The 17,650-nt window shown below is 36.4% G+C and overlaps 1 protein-coding gene across 6 annotated transcripts in view; it reads left to right on the top strand.

Annotated features, from left to right (window-relative positions):
* The first annotated feature begins 4,161 nt into the window (after positions 1–4,161).
* The window catches only part of ZNF280D (zinc finger protein 280D), a 94,526-nt gene continuing 81,037 nt past the window's right edge, over positions 4,162–17,650 (top strand). For 3 of the 6 annotated variants that reach the window (XM_051980711.1, XM_051980710.1, XM_051980714.1), the window contains exon 1: positions 4,165–4,357. The gene's annotated coding sequence lies outside the window, so the exon portion shown is untranslated. Of the gene's footprint in view, positions 4,358–17,650 lie in introns of all 6 variants that reach the window. The other 3 variants (XM_051980713.1, XR_007951024.1, XM_051980712.1) reach the window with 3 other exon arrangements.

Genomic DNA, 17,650 nt, shown 5'->3' with positions numbered 1-17,650 from the left:
CATACATAGTTATACAATTATCTTGCTGTATAAGAAAAATCAAATCAGAAAAAAATGAGTAAGAAAATAAAATGCAAGCCAACAACAAAAAAGTGAAAATACTATGTTTTGATCCACATTAGTCCCCACAGTCCTCTCTCTGGGTGTAGATGGCTCTCTTCATCACAAGGTCATTGGAACTGGCTTGGATCATCTCATTGTTGAAAAGAGCCATGTACATCAGAATTGATCATTGTATAATCTTGTTGCTGTGTATAATGATCTCCTGGTTCTGCTTACTTCACTTAGCATCAATTCATGAGTCTCTCCAGACCTCTCTGAAATCATACTGCTGATTGTTTCTTATAGAACAATAATATTCCATAACATTCATATACTATAACTTATTCAGCCATTCTATATATGTTATATATATAATGTATATATAACAATATTATAACAATCAACTGTGAAAAATAACTATTGTAATCAATAAAATTATCAATGACAATTTTAAGAGACAATGTGAAAAGTGCTAGAGAACTAATGAACTCAGAGAGCAGAGGTATTTTTAAATTTTGTTTTTCTTGTGGAAGAAGATTCTGGGAAGACAGCAAAGTAGGTTGGTAAATTTCAAGCTCTCCTGATTTCCCCCACAAACAAAACAAATTTGTGCCTCAAGATGAAATAGACTGTGGAAAAATCAAAAAGATTTGGGACAGAACAGGAGTCCTCCTGGAACAACCCAAGAAGATCTGAACGCAGACCTCCCTACTCTTCCCCTGGGGTAGGAATTAGGGAGTTCCAATTGAGTAATGACACTAGAAGCCAGATTCCAAGAGTGAATACAAGAAATGGGTAGTAATCATGATTTCAGATAAGGCAACAACAAAAACTGATAATCTCTGGAAAGAAACATTATATCTAAAGGAACATAAGTTATTAAAATAATACATCATTAAAATATACAAAAAATGGCATAGCATCAAAGATCTTTTAAAAAAAACTAAGTGAATTACAATAAGGGATTAATAATAAAATGTTCATGAAAGACTTTAATATTCCTCTCTCAGAGCTAGATAAATCCAACAGAAAAAGTAGAAATTATAGCCAGAATAGATTGTTGGAAAATTTAAATTTTAGATGTAGGTAAAGCCATAAGTATGAATGTTTCCACCTGGGGTCAAAAGCAAGTGACCTGTTAAGCTGAAAGTGGTCAGTGGTATGGAGGAAAGTTTGACCATATCTGCAAGTTACACTGAGGCTGCAGCTTAACTTTGAGAGTTTTGCTCTTTTTCTTCAGGCTAGAAGGATGAAGGTGCCTAAAGAGAAAGGCGTGATAGAGCCTTTTTTGTTGTTTTTCCTTTGTTTTCTTGAAAGATCAATGACATCAAGATGTTGGGATCTAGAAATGGTGGGTTTGGCTATGCCTAATCTGTCCAATATGAGTTTGGAAAGCACTTCTAAAGATTGGGCACAAATAATCCATTTCAAGTGAGAAGATGCCCTAATATCCTGGGCCACCTGTGTGCAGGACTATGGCTGTAGCTCTCTGCATATCCACACCTGCTGCTTTGTCACTCACCTATGTCCTTTTCCAGAGGACTTCAAGATGTATTGGTGTCTTGACATGTGAATTGGATTTAAATGAGTCAGCATTGTGCAGCCTCATTCTCTCTTCCAAAGTCCCAAGTATCCAATAGCAAGATTGAAGTGAAGATAATTGGCAATGGCTTGGGACACAGTGGATGACTTTGGGTTCTTCTCCTTCTGACCAAGTTCTGAGTGCTCGATTGCGTCTCCTTCAGCCACTTCCTTGATCACTGCAACAAAATTTCTCCTCTGCCCATCCTGCCAAGAAAACTCTTTGCCTGTTTGTTTAGGCATCATCCTAACTCCCAGAAGTGTTTGAGGCCTATTGGCAATGTTCAACCTGATTTGGCCCAACTGCCTAGATAGTACAGGGTGTAGTGCTTAAGCCGCTAAAGCTTCTTGGAACCATGGGGAGAATTAGGTAACAGCAGATGCCAAAGGTAGATAAATAGCTCTGATAAGGGATTCTCCCTGGAGGTGGTTGCCCTTTTATAGCAGTATAGCCCACCAAGGAACCAGAATGCTCAGGGAAAGCTATCACTAAAATAAGAATACTCTTTTGAAGCAATTCCCTGATCACCTCAAGTTTAGTTATAACTCTGAACGAGTTAGATGACAACACAATTAGGTAGAATTAGGACTGGTTGAACAAAAAAGATCTAGAGAGTGTTGGTTAACTGATTATCAACATAAAGAAATATCTGTAATAGAGGACTACAAAAATTTGCCTTGACTTTTTAGTACAATATTTTTAATAAGTGATCTGGATATTGGCACAGATGGTATGCTCATCACATTTTTAGACAGTATAAAGTTAGGAAAGAGGCTAACAGGCTGGAAGACAAAATTGTGAACTAGAAACATCTGAATAGGTTGGAACAATGAAGTGAATCTAAGAAAACATTTAATGAAGATAATATAAAAATTCTCCACTTGGGGTCAAAACAAATGAATCCAAGATGGAGCTAAGGGTCCACCAATGCAAGTAAGATGTCCAGAGCCAAAGAGATTATAGTTCTATTCTACTCTGATAAGGCCATATCCATAAAGTTGTGTTGAGTTTTGGGAGTTATATTTTAGGACAGATACTGATAGGCAGTAAAAACTGATAAACAGTTCTAGGGAAGAATTATTAAGATTAGGAAAGAACTCAAAAAATATTAAAGGATTATTTAATTAAATTAAATATTAAAAGGATTAGTTTTAAGAAGACTTAGAGGAACATTTGTCTTCAAATATTTGAAGGTCTGTCATATGACTCATTTAGATTGATTAGACTTATTTTGCTTGGCTCTAAAAGGTACAATTATGGTCAATGGAAAGAAATGGCAGATAAACAGATTTTTGATTCAATCTAGAATAGAGGTTAAATGATTTGCCCAAGGTCACATATTAATTGCACATCTTGAGAGGTCATCAAGTAGAATTATCAATTCAGACAAAGTCTCTAAAGTTGCCAAGTAGTGCTAAGTGCTTAAAACACAGGGCCAAAAAGAAAACATTCTCTGCCCTCAAAGAGTTAATTTTCTACTTGTCAGATAAATTAGATTAGGGAAGGCTAATTCAGATTTCCTAAGGGTTCAGATAGAGGTCCTCTGATATTCTTTGTACCTCTATGGTTCTATAAAGGAAGAGAGTGTTGAGCCTATAGATTAGAAAAACTTCACAAAATATAGAACAATACCTGACTTACCTGACCTTTAATTTTGAATCGAAATGAATGAGTCTTAAAAAATCACTAAGTTCAGTTTTCTTATAGATGTTTAAGTTGAGGTGTGGCTAGGTGAAGTGACAGATCTAAACTCCCATGAGTAATAAATGGTATAACTCAGAATCTGATTCCAAATCCAAAGTCAGTATCATTGACTGCAATAGGAAAATCTAGAAAAGGCTGATTCCTTTTATTTCTGCAAGCAAGTGTTTATGCCTATATTAGTTGAGAACTTGCTGTTTTTCTTTTGATTATATTTTATATCTTAACAAAGTAATGCTCTCTACAAGTACTTGGTTCCCTTTTTCTAAAGAAATAGGATTTAAAGTCCATGGAGGTGGCAAAGCTTAGAAGGGCTAGCTGGCACTTCCATCCATTAAAAAAAATAAACCCCATCTTTCCAGATTCAAGATTAAGTCTGAATTGCTCTTTTATTTGTTCCTTTGTAACTGGTCTCACTGCTCTCCCTCTTCCAGGATTGTTTTCCCTTCGAGCTTGACTTTTCCCATGATGGCCTTGATCTTTCCATTTCCTAGGCCTGTTCAGATCCATTCCTAGGGAGGATCCAGTACCCAGGTTTCTGTTTTGAGATTGCACCAGCAGCCCTCATTTTGGGTAGGCTGAACCCACAACTTTGAAGGAGGCACCCACCAGAGGAAGCCTCCATCTTGCCTAGGATATCTAGAACCCCCCATCGGGCAACACATGGCCTTCCTGGGGCCCCAGGGGAATGGATGCCTCGAACAGGGGTGAGCAAGGCACATGCTGTGTCGCCCTTCCCCCACTTCCCCCTTCCCTCCCCTCCTCTGCCCTCCCCTAACAGGAAAGAAAGGAGTCGGGCTGGCTGGGGCTGACCTGGAATCTACCCATGAGGCAACGCGGCGGGTTCTCGAGCCCCCCGCCCTCCTCCCTCCTTCTCTCCCTTCCTCCCTCCCCGCAGCCTAGGCGCCTGCTCCGCTATGGGAGCCGCTGTCGTCCCAGTTGCCGCGGTGTTTTCCTGCTCCTCCTTTTCCTCCTCCTCTTTCTCCTCCTCCTCCTCAGTGCCCCAGTAAGGCCACTCCCGCACCACACACGGTAAGCGCCCCCTCTCTCCCCTCAGCCGTGCCGCCGGCTCGGCCTCCTGCCTCGCGTCCCCGAGCCGCCTGGTTCCGGGGGTGGGGAAGCGGGAGTGGGGCTGAGGGCCCGGCGGGGGCGTCCGGCGGGCGCGCGGAGCCCCCCGGGGGGGAGGGGAGGGAGGAGAGAACGGTGGGATGGTGCGGCGCGGTGGTGGCCGCCGGCCGCCATCTTGGGTCGGAGCGGCGCGGGGGTGGGATCTCCGCTGCTGCGCAGCGGACTCAGAGGCTCGGAGAGGCCTGTGGGGCCCGCGCAAGCCTGCTGCGGAGACAGTGATGATGGAGGCGCCGCGGCGGCGCCTCCGCCTCCTCCGCCTTCACTTCGCCCACGCGCGTGCGGGTGGGTCGGTCCCCCGGGCTAGGAGGGAGGATTTGCTCGCGCGCTCCGCTCGCTCTCTCCCTCTCCTGGGGGAGCTCCCTACGCTTTTTGTACGGATGGTGGCGGTGTAGGGAGATTCCCCTCCCTTTTTCCCTCGGCCGCCGCCACCTCTGCCACCACCACCTGTCTGTAACGAGAAGAGAAAGAGGACCAGAGCCTAGACTGCAGCTGCAGCGCCTCGTCTGCCAGACTCTCCTTTCTTGCCCTCCCCCATTCCGTCCCTCCTCCCGTGTCACGAATGAAAACACGCTCCCCAGCCCCCCGCGCCCGCAGAGGAGATTTCCCCTCCCCTTCTCACCGTTTTCTTGCAGTAGGATTCATTCTCCATCCCATTATTGTCTTCCGAAGAATACTCTGTTGAGAAACGTGGAGCTAGGCACACTGCTGATAGTGTGAGCTGTCTGAAGGATGCCGCCTTCTCCTCGGAGACCGCCCTCCAGGTCCCCAGAGATGGGAAGAGGGTCTCCCAAATTATGTCAATTAAGTGCTTTTGGGAAAAGGTAGGAAGGAAGATCGTGCTATTTACAGCAGCTTTCCTGGCCCTTGTGAAGGCGGAGCGCAAAGGCTGGACCTATTTAGAAAAGGAACTTTTACAATTAGGCTTCCTGTTTTAAGTTTGGGCATTTAAGCGCCTGAGAATCTGATGCATTTGGTACCCTTCACTGTCTCCCTCTTCCCATGGAAGAAAGTTTATTAGAACTAGTACTATTTTTATACGTAGGGGATTTCATGTCACCCAAGCTTTCTCCCTATGAGCATCTCTTTGTTTTACTAGGCTGAGGAGGGGTCAGAAGAATAACATTTTGTGGGGGATGGAGAGGTGGTAGATAGATAGGCCTGAATTATTTCTTATGGGTATTTTACTTGACCTTTTAAAAGCAAATAGCCTCTGGGAGGTAAACTTCTATCACACTTTAGTATGAATTATTGTGTACCACCCAACTGAGATTAGAATTTAGAGTTTAGATTAGAATAAATGGATTGGGGGAGATGAGTGAAAAAGAAGAAAGACTAAGAGAAACATTTTTATTTGAAATTTTGCCTGAGACTCTTCTAGTGTCATTGATAATTATTCTTGTAGGTTGCAGATGTCAGGGTTAAGACAGTTTGGAAGGGTGTTAGAGCTAAGGGGGCTAACTCAGCTCCAATTAGTTAAGTCTAGCTCCTCCTTCTCTCTTTCTCCCTACCAACCTCCCATTTTGGAAGATCAGATTTCTGTACTCTGGGATTTCTTTTTTAAAAGGGGGAGTCCTCCCTCCCCCCAACTCAAGAGAATCTTTACTTACACATTATTCAGATTTGTGGGTCATAGGCTGTAAACTGAAACTAATATATAATCTGTTTTGGAAATTTAAAAAAAAATCCTAAATATTAGAAATTTTAATTATAAAGGAGAAAGCTTTTTTTTTTTTAATATATCAAAACCAATGTCATTAACATGTTGTATGTATTCTGAACACATACTTTTTTATTCAGTGTACTCTTTAGTATTTCCACAAGGGAATTTTTTTTTTTTTTATAATAAATTTTATTTTATTTAATAATAACTTCGCATTGACAGAATCCATGCCAGGATAATTTCTACACGACATTATCCCTCCACAAGGGAATTTTTGAAGAGATTTTGTATTTAGTGGAAATCAAATATTTTAATTATTACTAAGGATATATGTCTATTTTAGAATGCATGTTCAAACATGTTAGAGTAATTCTATTCAAAATAGCTTTCCTAAGAAAAACTTTATTTTATTTGGGTAATCAGGCTTTTTATTATAAGATTTCTTTGCAAGGCTGTCTTACTCAGAAATTATATTCATATATCCTAAAACAGCACTTCTTAGAGCCAGTTTTCATTGTTTTTTTCCTCTTGTCATACCATCATTAAATTTCCCATCAGTAGAGGTTGTCCTCGAAAAACTTATTTGTCAAGGTTTTAGAATATTCTGCTAGAAATATTCTCTCCTTAGTTTTATCTCTATAATTCACTTTCAACAATTCTTGAAGCTAAAACCTTTATTAATTGGAATGTTTAGAAAAGAGGTGTTACAGGTTTTTAGTTAACAGGTTAAATAAAAAATTTAGATTTTAACCTTTAAGAAACCTTTCTAAAAACCTAAGTCCATTTTTTTTCTGCTTTAGTATAATAGAATTAGTCACATTTAATCATTCTATACCAATAAGCAAGAATATTCTTTCAGTATTCTTCATAGGAGCTTTCTATTCTACTTATCTTTTATATACTTATGACTACTTCTTTTTTCAGTGCTCTTTAGACGTGGACTTATACTTAACTCTCTTGGCTGTTAGTGGTCTTTTCTTGCTTAGGTTATATTCTTGTAGCTCTTTGAGGCCAGGCTTATTTCCGTTATTTTCTTCTTATCCCTAACATTCGTCATGTAAGGCATTAGTCTTAAATATAGTACTCATTTTCATAAACATAAATTTAAATTAATTGAATTGGATTTGTGTTCTTTTAATCTTTTAGTATAAAACTAATACTAATTTTATTTTTAATTTAGAGAGAATTTTGACTTGTTTGTCTAAGTATATTTTGAATGTCAGAGTTTTGGAAGGGAGAAAAGTTGATGTAAGATATTTAAAATGAGATAGTATCTTGCTAATTCTTGCTTTATTGACTTCTGGTATGACCTTGGGAAAGTGATTCCCTTTCTAAGATGAATTTTATTCATGTAAATGAGAATGATACTTATTGAAGGTACTATGAAAAATGAGTGGAAAGAACTTTGAAGAAAAGCATGTATAAATTGGACTTTGTCCAGGTCAGGATTGATTGTATTGTTTTAATTTCATAGTCTTCCTTACCTCTTCTTTAAGTGCTTTTGCATGTATTTTAGAATAGAGGTATAGTAGAATATGTTATATTTTGCTATAATTGAATCAGTAGAAAGTAACTGATTTATTTATTGCAAGGGAATTTTATTTAAAGATATATATCCTGAGAATTTCCATCTCATTCTTCTAGGCCTGACCATGGAACAATTAACACCCAATCTCTGTAATAAATTAATAATAGAAAAGAACTTTAAACTCCATTAGGGAAAGATTGATAGAAAGTATCACATATTCTATTTTTAAATGTTCTTATTTTTGTTGATCCCTTTTGTTTTTACATGATTCTTTTCCAAATCGATCCCTTTCCCTTCCTTTGCCCTGGAAGCCAACCCTTTTGACAAAGAATTTTTTAAACATGGGGGGGAGGGTGGGGGGAAGGAAATATCAGCAAATCAACAACAGAATATGAGAGCAAATGCAATATTCCACACTGATAGGCTTTCCTTCTACAATGGAAAAGGGATGCTTTTGTCTAAGTTCTTTTCTGGGGTCAAGCTTGGTCGTGATTATTGCATTGTCATTTCGTTTCTTTTTTTGTTTTTTAATATTTCCAATTTGCATTTTTTGTCATTGGTCAATCAGAGTGCATTTACTTAATACCTACAATAAAGTTTAGCATTTGTTAGGCACTGTGAATACCAAGACTAAAGCAAATCTCTACTCTCAAGAAATTTACATTCTATTATTATGTATACGGTTTTCTGTACTCTGTTTATTTCATTATGTAGTTCTATACATTTTAGCATTCTTTGAATTCTTTACACTGATTTATGCTTTACTGATTTCACAATTGATGGACACTTTTTTTTTTTAACAGTTCTTTGTTACCACAAATTATGATACCTACTAGATATCATATCCTTTTCCCATTTTTCTTCCTTAATTTTTCTCAATCCTTTTCTCTAAACTGGAATTTAGTTAGACTCAAACATGGCATCCGTGTACAGAGCATTGTGCTAAAAAGCTAACATTTCTACGTTTTGCTAATGACAAATAGACAAGAACTTGACAGGATATTTTGTTATATCAAATCTAAGTTAAGATTTTTTTCTAGACTTGTCTTGGACAGAGTTAACTTGATCCAGAAAGCCCTCATTCTTAAAAGAGGAGCCAAAATATAGAGGGGAAAGAATCCAAAGTCATTGATAACAACTTAGTTACATCATCAAATTAGTCTCATTTATTGCTAATAGCATTTTTTTGCTGCTTCTAAGGCTTTATTTTTGTCAGTATTACCAAAATCTAAACTAGATTTTTTGATGTTTGAGGAAGGTGCAAGAAATCAGTTATGTAGGAAATCTTGCTAATATGTTGCAGGAGGCATATGATTAGTAACATTTCTAAACCAAACACCTACAATATTTGTAGATTTTGCAACATTTAAAAAAGTCTTTCTAATATATATCTTCCATGAATGCTGCTTATTTTGTAACTTTACAATGTTATAACTTAACATATCTTTGAATCTAGTATCGAAACATGAATTGTTGACAAGATTTTTCTGTTTTATTAGTATGTCTTGTACTATACACTTTTTTGTACTTGTAATTGGTGATTATACATCTTTAAATACTTGATTTTATCTAGTCATATCTAGATTTTATCTAATGTAGTTAGGACAATCTGATTTGAATGCAGTTTTTGATTCTCTTGATAAAAGACTGGCCATTATATTAGCCCTTCCCTTCTCATGTTGCTTCAGTTTCCATATAATCACAGAAATCTGTTCCTTACTAGACAACAATGAATCTTTGGCCACCTTCCCTACTACTGGATATACCTTCGCTCATACTAGAGGAGTACATTGGGCTATGAGGAGGACTAAGAATGCTTCTTGCTCCTCACTTCCCAACTCTCCCCCTATCACTGTCACTTAGCAACATCTCTTTTGTGCTTCATTCCTTCCAGTTCTGATCTGATGGAAATGGAACACTTAAGATTTAAAAAGAAAAGATTCAAATTTATCTGTTTTTTTTTCCCTTTTTAAAAATAATTTGTGAATTCTGCCCTGCACAGTCAGATCTTCCCCTCTGGACAGCTGGTCAAGCTTCGTGGGGAGACCCTTTCCATCCAGGTCACTGCCTATGTGAGGATAAAGCCCCTAGATCATTCACTTGCTGCCTACTACTACAATCCTCTCCCTATTATCACTAATCCCATCCCCACCCTACACCCTGTTCTCTGACATCCAATGACTTGACTAGTCAGTAGTCACAGTAATTCCTACCAAGAGGTAGGTCCCTATTCTCACCAAGGGTAGGTGCTGGTTCCAGGTACTACTCACTCATTCATCCTTGTGGGCCTTGACACCAGCTTAATTTGCATTAGTGTCAGTGTTGATCCTGTAATTGCTGCCCCAAGCCATCTGTATTGTTGATTTTTCTGGACTGTAGGATAGCTGTACTTAGGTCCTGGGGGTTAAATCGATTTGTTTTGGGCTGAGTTCAATCTGATCTTGAGCAAAAGATCTGCTTGGAGGCATAGTATTCGAATCAAGAGATTGGTTTTACTCAGGTAAGAAAGTACATAATGAGCAAGTCTTCCTGGGTCTATGCCCTAAATGATTCACCTGGGGGCAAATGACTGACTAGCTTTGCAGCTTTCAAATAAATTGCCATTTATCATAATCACTCGATCCCTAATCTCATGGTTACTATTGGCTCACAAGTGACTCTTTTTCAGGAGTTTAATACCTAGCACACAATTTGTCTTTTCTCTAACACTTACCTTTTACTTGGAAGAGTTCAATTTGAAAATTGGTATTTCTTCAATACACTTGCTTCTCAATTCATTATCATTCTCATCTATCATGACTTCATCCTACTGAAGGTACATGCAAGTATGTTGATTTTCTTGATCTTATCACACAGAAAGTGTTCATCTTTAACTATCCATAACTGATATTCATCTATCTCACCATAACCTCCTGTTCTTCCAGTCACTCCCTTTGCTAATTCCTCATAAACCTATTTAGTTTACTCATTGAAGCCTCAAAATCACTCAGTCTTTTCTTCCTTTCCTAAGTTATCATTTGGCTTACTTTCCATCCTTCCAAATCTTGACCTGATAGTTAAATTCAACTTCATACTATCTTCTGCCCTTCAATCCTGTCTTGTCCTTTTTTGTCCAAACAACAATCTGGATTCTGCTGTTTGTCTTCTTAATGCTGATGGAAGAAATTATATAAGTATCTTGACTTCCACTGCAAATTTCTTATGTAAACAAACTCACTTGAGCCTTTGTTAGTTCTTGCCAATCCTTTTATTCCCTGTTGACTGTCATAATCTCTCAGCATCTGGTCTCTTCAAGCCACCTAGACCAATTGTCTCACCAGCTTCTCTGTGAAAAGGCCTCACCAAATATTCAAAAATTGAAGGTGCCCTTCACAATATGTCCTGCATCTCTGCAACTCCAAATCATTTCAGTATAATCCTCTTTTATCCTCCTTTACTCCAGTCTAGAATTAAGATTGTTTTTCTTTTTGCAAATGCCAATCCCTTTCTTGTGCTCTTGATTCTCTCCCCCAGTCTCCTCCAGGAGCTTGCTCTTTATTATTATCTCTTTTCTCTCCCTATTTTAAAAATAATTTAGTTGCTATCTTTTATATCACCATTTCCAAATGTATTCTAAGTCACTTTTCTTCTAGGAAATTCCCTTCTTGTGAGGTTAAAAAGAAAGAAAAGGGGTAGTGATACTGTTCATTACAATGCATCATTTGAATCTGGAAAGATATATACTGTGTTTCATACCCATGCTGATGGGGAGAAAGGTTTTCTTCATAATTTTCAGTCTGTCCTTATGCATGGTCTTCCTTATTGTTCACAAATACTTTTATATCTTCAGTTACCTGTCAACTACTCAATTGTGAACCTGTTTTCTGTAAGATTACCCGTGATTAGCAAATTTTATGGCTTTTTCTTGCACTGTATATTTCCTGACCTCTATAGCGGTTGACAATATTGTTAATTCTCATTCTCGACTTTTTACTTTCAGGTTTTTCTTATATCCTTGATGGGAAAACTGTCATTGCCACCAAGAGTATCAGATATATTCTTTTAATACTTTTTGTTCATTTGTCATTACTTGACTATAGTACTTTTGTATCAATTCTTGCTTTCCTATGTCATGAATCCATTTTGTGGCTGTTTCAGGGAGGCGAATATTTCCTTATAGGCAATAACTGCCACTTAGAGCTATTCAGCCATGGTGTTGTATCTTGGTGATATGATATAAGTCTAGATTTATGTTTTTTGTAAACTTCAATGTGTGTATATGTACTCTCAATATAACAAATTCCTTGAGGATGGAGTATTTCATTTTTTTTTCTTGGTATCCCCAGCACCTAGCACATTGCTTAGCCTGTAATAGATACAAAAATGTTTGATTGATGATCACCTGTCAGGGATTTTTTGAGAGGATGCTTGAAGTACAGGTTTGAATTACTAATCTCTAAGCTTCTAAGTCTTAACATCATTGCTTCTTTGTGTTTGGTGAGGTTTCTAACTTTGAAGTGCATAATTGAAATAAATACTTCCTTAATAAAAGCCTGACTGCAACAAAGTAAGGAAATTAGTGAGATTACTCACTTTGGATAGTTCAGATTTATACTTTCATTTTATTGTATCAATATTGTTGGAATTGAACTGATTTCTTTTATAAGTGCTAAGAGGGAGATTGAGCAGTATTAAATGGATAGGCCAACTATTGCATTAATGCTCATAACATGTAAAGAGACCTGCAAGAAAGCCTTAATTTAGCGTATTGGTTGTGGAAGTACATTGAGAATTGATCAAAATAAGAATTTGACTATATTCTTCACTGTATCCATGGAAGGAATAAGGAATACACCTTCAAAGAATTATCTGACTGAAGTACCCTTCCTAGCTTCCTGGTTGTAAGAACTTGTCAGATGCATCTGAGTGACCTTACTATATAATTATAATATACGAAGCTACTGATAGAGTTTATTTAGGAATAAAGAGGCCTTTGATGATCCTTTTGGAATAGAAAATGCCAACTTAAAAAGTTACCATCAATACCAGTAGCCAGATATGATGGGTGTTTAAATAAGCTGCTCCTCATCAATGAGATCTCTTAAAAATATTTTTATTGATTTTTTTTTTTTTTACATTATTGTAATTTCTTCAGTATACTATCCACCCTCAATGTTCTGCGGAAGTAAAAGCTAACTTCAAATTTTTAATTGCTGATCCTGAGATTTTCCCAAATATTTAATTGCCATATAACAAAAGGATTAATTTTCATCAAATTTTAATTTTTTTGTTAAAAATTTTAGAGGGGTAATTTTTTTTTATTATAGCTTTTTATTTACAAATTATATGCATGGGTAATTTTACAGCATTAACAATTGCCAAACCTTTTGTTCCAATTTTTCCCCTCCTTCCCCCAATCCCAGATGGTAGGTTGACCAATACATGTTAAATATGTTAAAGTATAAATTAAATACAATATAAGTATACATGTCCAAACAGTTATTTTGCTGTACAAAAAGAATCGGACTTGGAAATAGTGTACGATTAGCCTACGAAAGAAATCAAAAATGCAGGCAGACAAAAATAGAGGGATTAGGAATTCTATGTAGTGGTTCATAGTCATCTCCCAGAGTTCTTTCGCTGGGTGTAGCTGGTTCGATTCATTACTGCTCTATTGGAACTGATTTGGTTCGTCTCATTGCTACAGATGGCCATCTCCATCAGAATTGATTATCATATAGTATTGTTATTGAAGTATATAATGATCTCCTGGTCCTGCTCATTTCATTTAGCATCAGTTCATATAAGTCTCTCCAGGCCTTTCTGAAATCATTAGAGGGATAATTTTAAACAGTAATCTTCACACCTTTTTTATGAAATAAAATCATAAAACCTTGGTTGTAGGTCACTTAAATACATTTTCCATAAAGCAAAATATCTCCTGTTTTTTTTTTTTTTAAATAAAGAAAAGCATGGCATTTGATCTCGCCTCATCTCTTCCTCTTTCCCCTTCTACTCCTTTTCCTTCTTGCTGCTTCAGCTCTCTTTTGTTCTCTACTTTTAGAATCTTGATATGACTGAATGAATTACCACATAGCCTGGCATTATTACCAGTGTTTATTTGGGTGGATGGGAGGAAAATTGTAATATTTTTCTGCTAAATTATCAAGGGTTTTTAACTTTGTATTGTGGATCTCTTTGACTGGCGAATCTTTTAGATGCTTTCTCAGAATTTTTTGTTTTTGATTTTTAAATTTTTTATTCTTGTTTATTCACTTTTGTATTCTTTTTTCCTCCTGAAATTCTGGGAAAGGGACATTCCAAGTCAGAAATTTTTTTTAAAGCCAGTCTGATCTTGTCTTTGAAGGATCTACCAGGAATGTTTTCAGTTTGAGTCCAGATGAGAAATACCTTGGGGAAAAAAAGGATACTTCTTTTGCCTCAGGTGAATTTGTGGAATTAGTTAATTGGAAGGAGTTTCAAACTTCTGAGGTAATTTCCAATCCACTGCACACCCAAAGTATCAATGTATTTGACAACTTTGAATATTTGAAGACTTTCAAACAAATCAGCAAACACAAGTGATAGGTTTATAGAGTAACTGATGTAAGATGTTAACATTAATTTTTTAAAAAAAGTTTTTTGAGTCCTATCCCAGGATATTTTTAAATATATAAAATACGTAAGTCTTCAAAGGAAATCAATTATATTGAAAATAGTTTTTCAATTTAAAAAAAAAATTAAATATGTCAAGATGTTTTTTGAGATAGCAAATTTTTAAAAACTACTTTTTGAGAATTTTGTAATACCCCTGTGGAATGTCATTCACAATCAGAATTAGATTACATTTGAGGAAGAGAAAGATAAATGTTATTTCCATCTTTTCCTGCTTTATTGTACTTCATTCAGCAGAGCTGATGACTTTCATTTTATTTTTGCTGCCTATACTTTCTCATTTACTGGTTTTACCTAGCTGTGAGTATGCCACCTGTTGACAAAGTAATTGAACTACAGGTATTTGAAAAAACTACTATATATATACTTTAAGGATTACACAATATTTTTCACATAAAGGTCCTTTGAGGGTGGTAGTGACAGTATCGTTATTCATATTTTACAAGTGAGGAAACTCTGGCTCAGATGTTAAAAGTACATCATTAAGGCTTGCTGTGGGGAAATTTAAAGAGAGGAAAAAGGAAGTAACAGTTCAGGCTTTTCTAAACAATTTTTAAGATGCCAGACATGTATCATTTTAGAAAATGCCTTCTAAATTCCTATTAATTAAAAGGCAGTCTATTATTACTGGTACATTAGCTTTCTAAAATGAATGCTTGAAAGTTTTTTTTTTTTTTAAATAATAGTTTTTATTTTCAAAATATATGCAAAGATAGTTTTCAGCATTCTCCCTTGCAAAGACTTGTTCCAAATTTTTTTCCCTTTTCCCCACTCCCTCACCTAGACAGCAAGTAATTCAATATATGTCGAACATTTGCAATTCTTCTATGCATATTTCCACGTTTGTCATGATGCTGCACAAAGAAAAAAATCAGATCAAAAAGAAAAAAAATGAGAAAGTAAACAAAAAACAAACAACAACAAAAAAAGGTGAAAATACTATGTTGTGATCCATACTCAGTTTCCACAGTGCTCTGGTTGCAGATGGTTGTCTCCATCAAAAGAATCACCTAATTGTTGAAAAGAGCCATGTCCATCAGAATTGATCATTGCATAATTTTCTTGTTGCTGTATATAAGGTTCTCTTGGTTTCTACTCACTTCACTTAGAATCAGTTCACGTAAGTCTCTCCAGGCCTCTCTGAAATCATTCTGTTGATCATTTCTTATAGAACAATAATATTCCATGACGATCATATACCATAACTTATTCAGCCATTCCCCAACTGATAGGCATCTTGCCACTACAAAAGGGCTACTACAAATATTTTTGCATATGTGGGTCCTTTCCTTTTTTTTTAATGATCTCTTTGGGATACTAGCACAATAGAAATACTGCTGGATCAAAGTCTATGCACAAGTTTTATAGTCCTTTGAGCATAGTTCCAAATTGTTCTTCAGGATGGTTGGGTCATTTTACAACTCCACCAACAATGCATTAGTGTCCCAGTTTTACTATATCCTCTTCAACATTTTGTTATCTTTTTCCTATTACTTTAACCAATCTGAGAGGTGTGAGTTGTTTTAATTTGCATTTCTCTAATCAATAGTGATTCAGAGCATTTTTTTCATATGACTATAGATGACTTTAATTTCCGTCTGAAAATTGTTCATATCCTTTTACCATTTGTCATATGACTTGTATTTTTATAAATTTGACTCAATTTTTTTATATATTAGAAATGAAGCCTTTATCTGAAATATTTGCTATAAAATTTTTCTAAGCTTTTTGCTTTCTTTCTAATCTTGACTGCATTGGTTTTGTTTGTTCTATTGTTTTGTTTGTGTTTTTAACCAGAAATCTCCTATTTCTATGAGTGCCCTCCTACTCACTTTGAATTCATCTGCTTCATATGATCATCTCCAAGTGAGTGACTACAGAAAGGGAAGGGTAAAAGTAAAAATAAACAGGTACATACATGACTCGGGAATCTAAAAGAGATTTATTAAAAGGTATTCTGGAGGCAGCTGGGTGGCTCTGTGAATAGAGCACCAGCCCTGAAGTCAGGAAGACGTAAGTTCAAATCTGGCCTCAGACACTTAACACTTCCTAGATGTGAGACCTTGGGTAAGTCACTTAACCCCAATTGCCTGGGGTAGGGAGGAAGATATTCTGAATAACTCAGACTCCATAAGGATTGAATATAGTAGGAGATCAGGGTGCTGTGGTTCTTTAATTGAGGTAGTGTTGTGACACTGCTAAGGTGGTTTCCCAACTTTCCCCTTTTGTACAGAAATTTGAAATGTATCAGTAATACACATTTCCTTTTGGAGAGGAATTTTAGGGTGGTGAATAAAGGAAAACAAAATATTGTTACTCTACTTCTAGATTTTTGAGTACTGTAATTTGTTGAATAGGTAAGAATCATAGCATTTCAATGTTCTTCAGTGAAGAGGCCTGCTAACAAGGGGAATATGTGCCAGGTGCTATGGGACTATTTGGGCCCAGGTGGACACTTATGTATGGAATTTTAATTGGGGAGACCTCAGCTGGTTTCTTAAGGGTGAAAGTAATAGGGAATGAAAAGTAATTAAAACTACATAGGTATGCAAGATAGTAGCCAATTAATATAAGCACATGTCTTCCCAGGGAGTTCTGTCAATAAATTGCCTTGCCATTACCAGGAGCATCATCTTGAATTGTTCTCTCAAGTGAGGATCAAAGGCCCTCATGGTAGAGATGCTTATAGCTTTATCCTTTACATGTAAATTGTGTATGTGAATACTAACTCAGATTCTCTGAGGGAAGAATTAGCTTGCACTGCACAGTAATTTTAACATGGAGAGGGGGAAGGCTTCAATTATCAATTTAGCTGTGTATAAATGTATATGATTGGTTTTTTCTTTTTTCTTTGCAATATCACTTCCTTTGTATTCCCCAGATGAAAGATTGTACTTTCAGTAACAAATTCTAAGAAGCAATATATTCTTGGGTATATCATAAGAAGGGTCATAGAAACTTTAAATAATAATACTATTAAACGACTTGTATTAATCATAGTTTTAAAAACCTTAATAATGGATATAGTGAGAAAAGTTTATAATTGCTCAGTTTTTCCTTTCTAAAAAAAAAAGCCCCAAACAGCACTTTAAATACATGATCTGTGACATATTGTTAGTAGTCATTTATGATTGACTTAATGTTGAACCTTTGGTTAGGAACACAATCCCTAATTATAATGTTCCATTTGAAAATATGACTTAATTTATGGTATAGTTTGAATACTTTGTGAGGACAAGCCTGGACTACCTATGATGAACTAAGAGAAAATTTATAATTGGCATTTACAAAAAAAGGATATATTAAATTGTTAAGAACAGTCCTAACTACATATGATACTATGTGGGAGTTATTA

Source organism: Antechinus flavipes, chromosome 2 (assembly GCF_016432865.1).
Source record: "Antechinus flavipes isolate AdamAnt ecotype Samford, QLD, Australia chromosome 2, AdamAnt_v2, whole genome shotgun sequence".
NCBI lineage: Eukaryota > Metazoa > Chordata > Mammalia > Dasyuromorphia > Dasyuridae > Antechinus > Antechinus flavipes.
The sequence above is the reverse complement of the archived record's forward strand: the minus strand, read 5'-3'. Positions and strand labels throughout refer to the sequence as shown.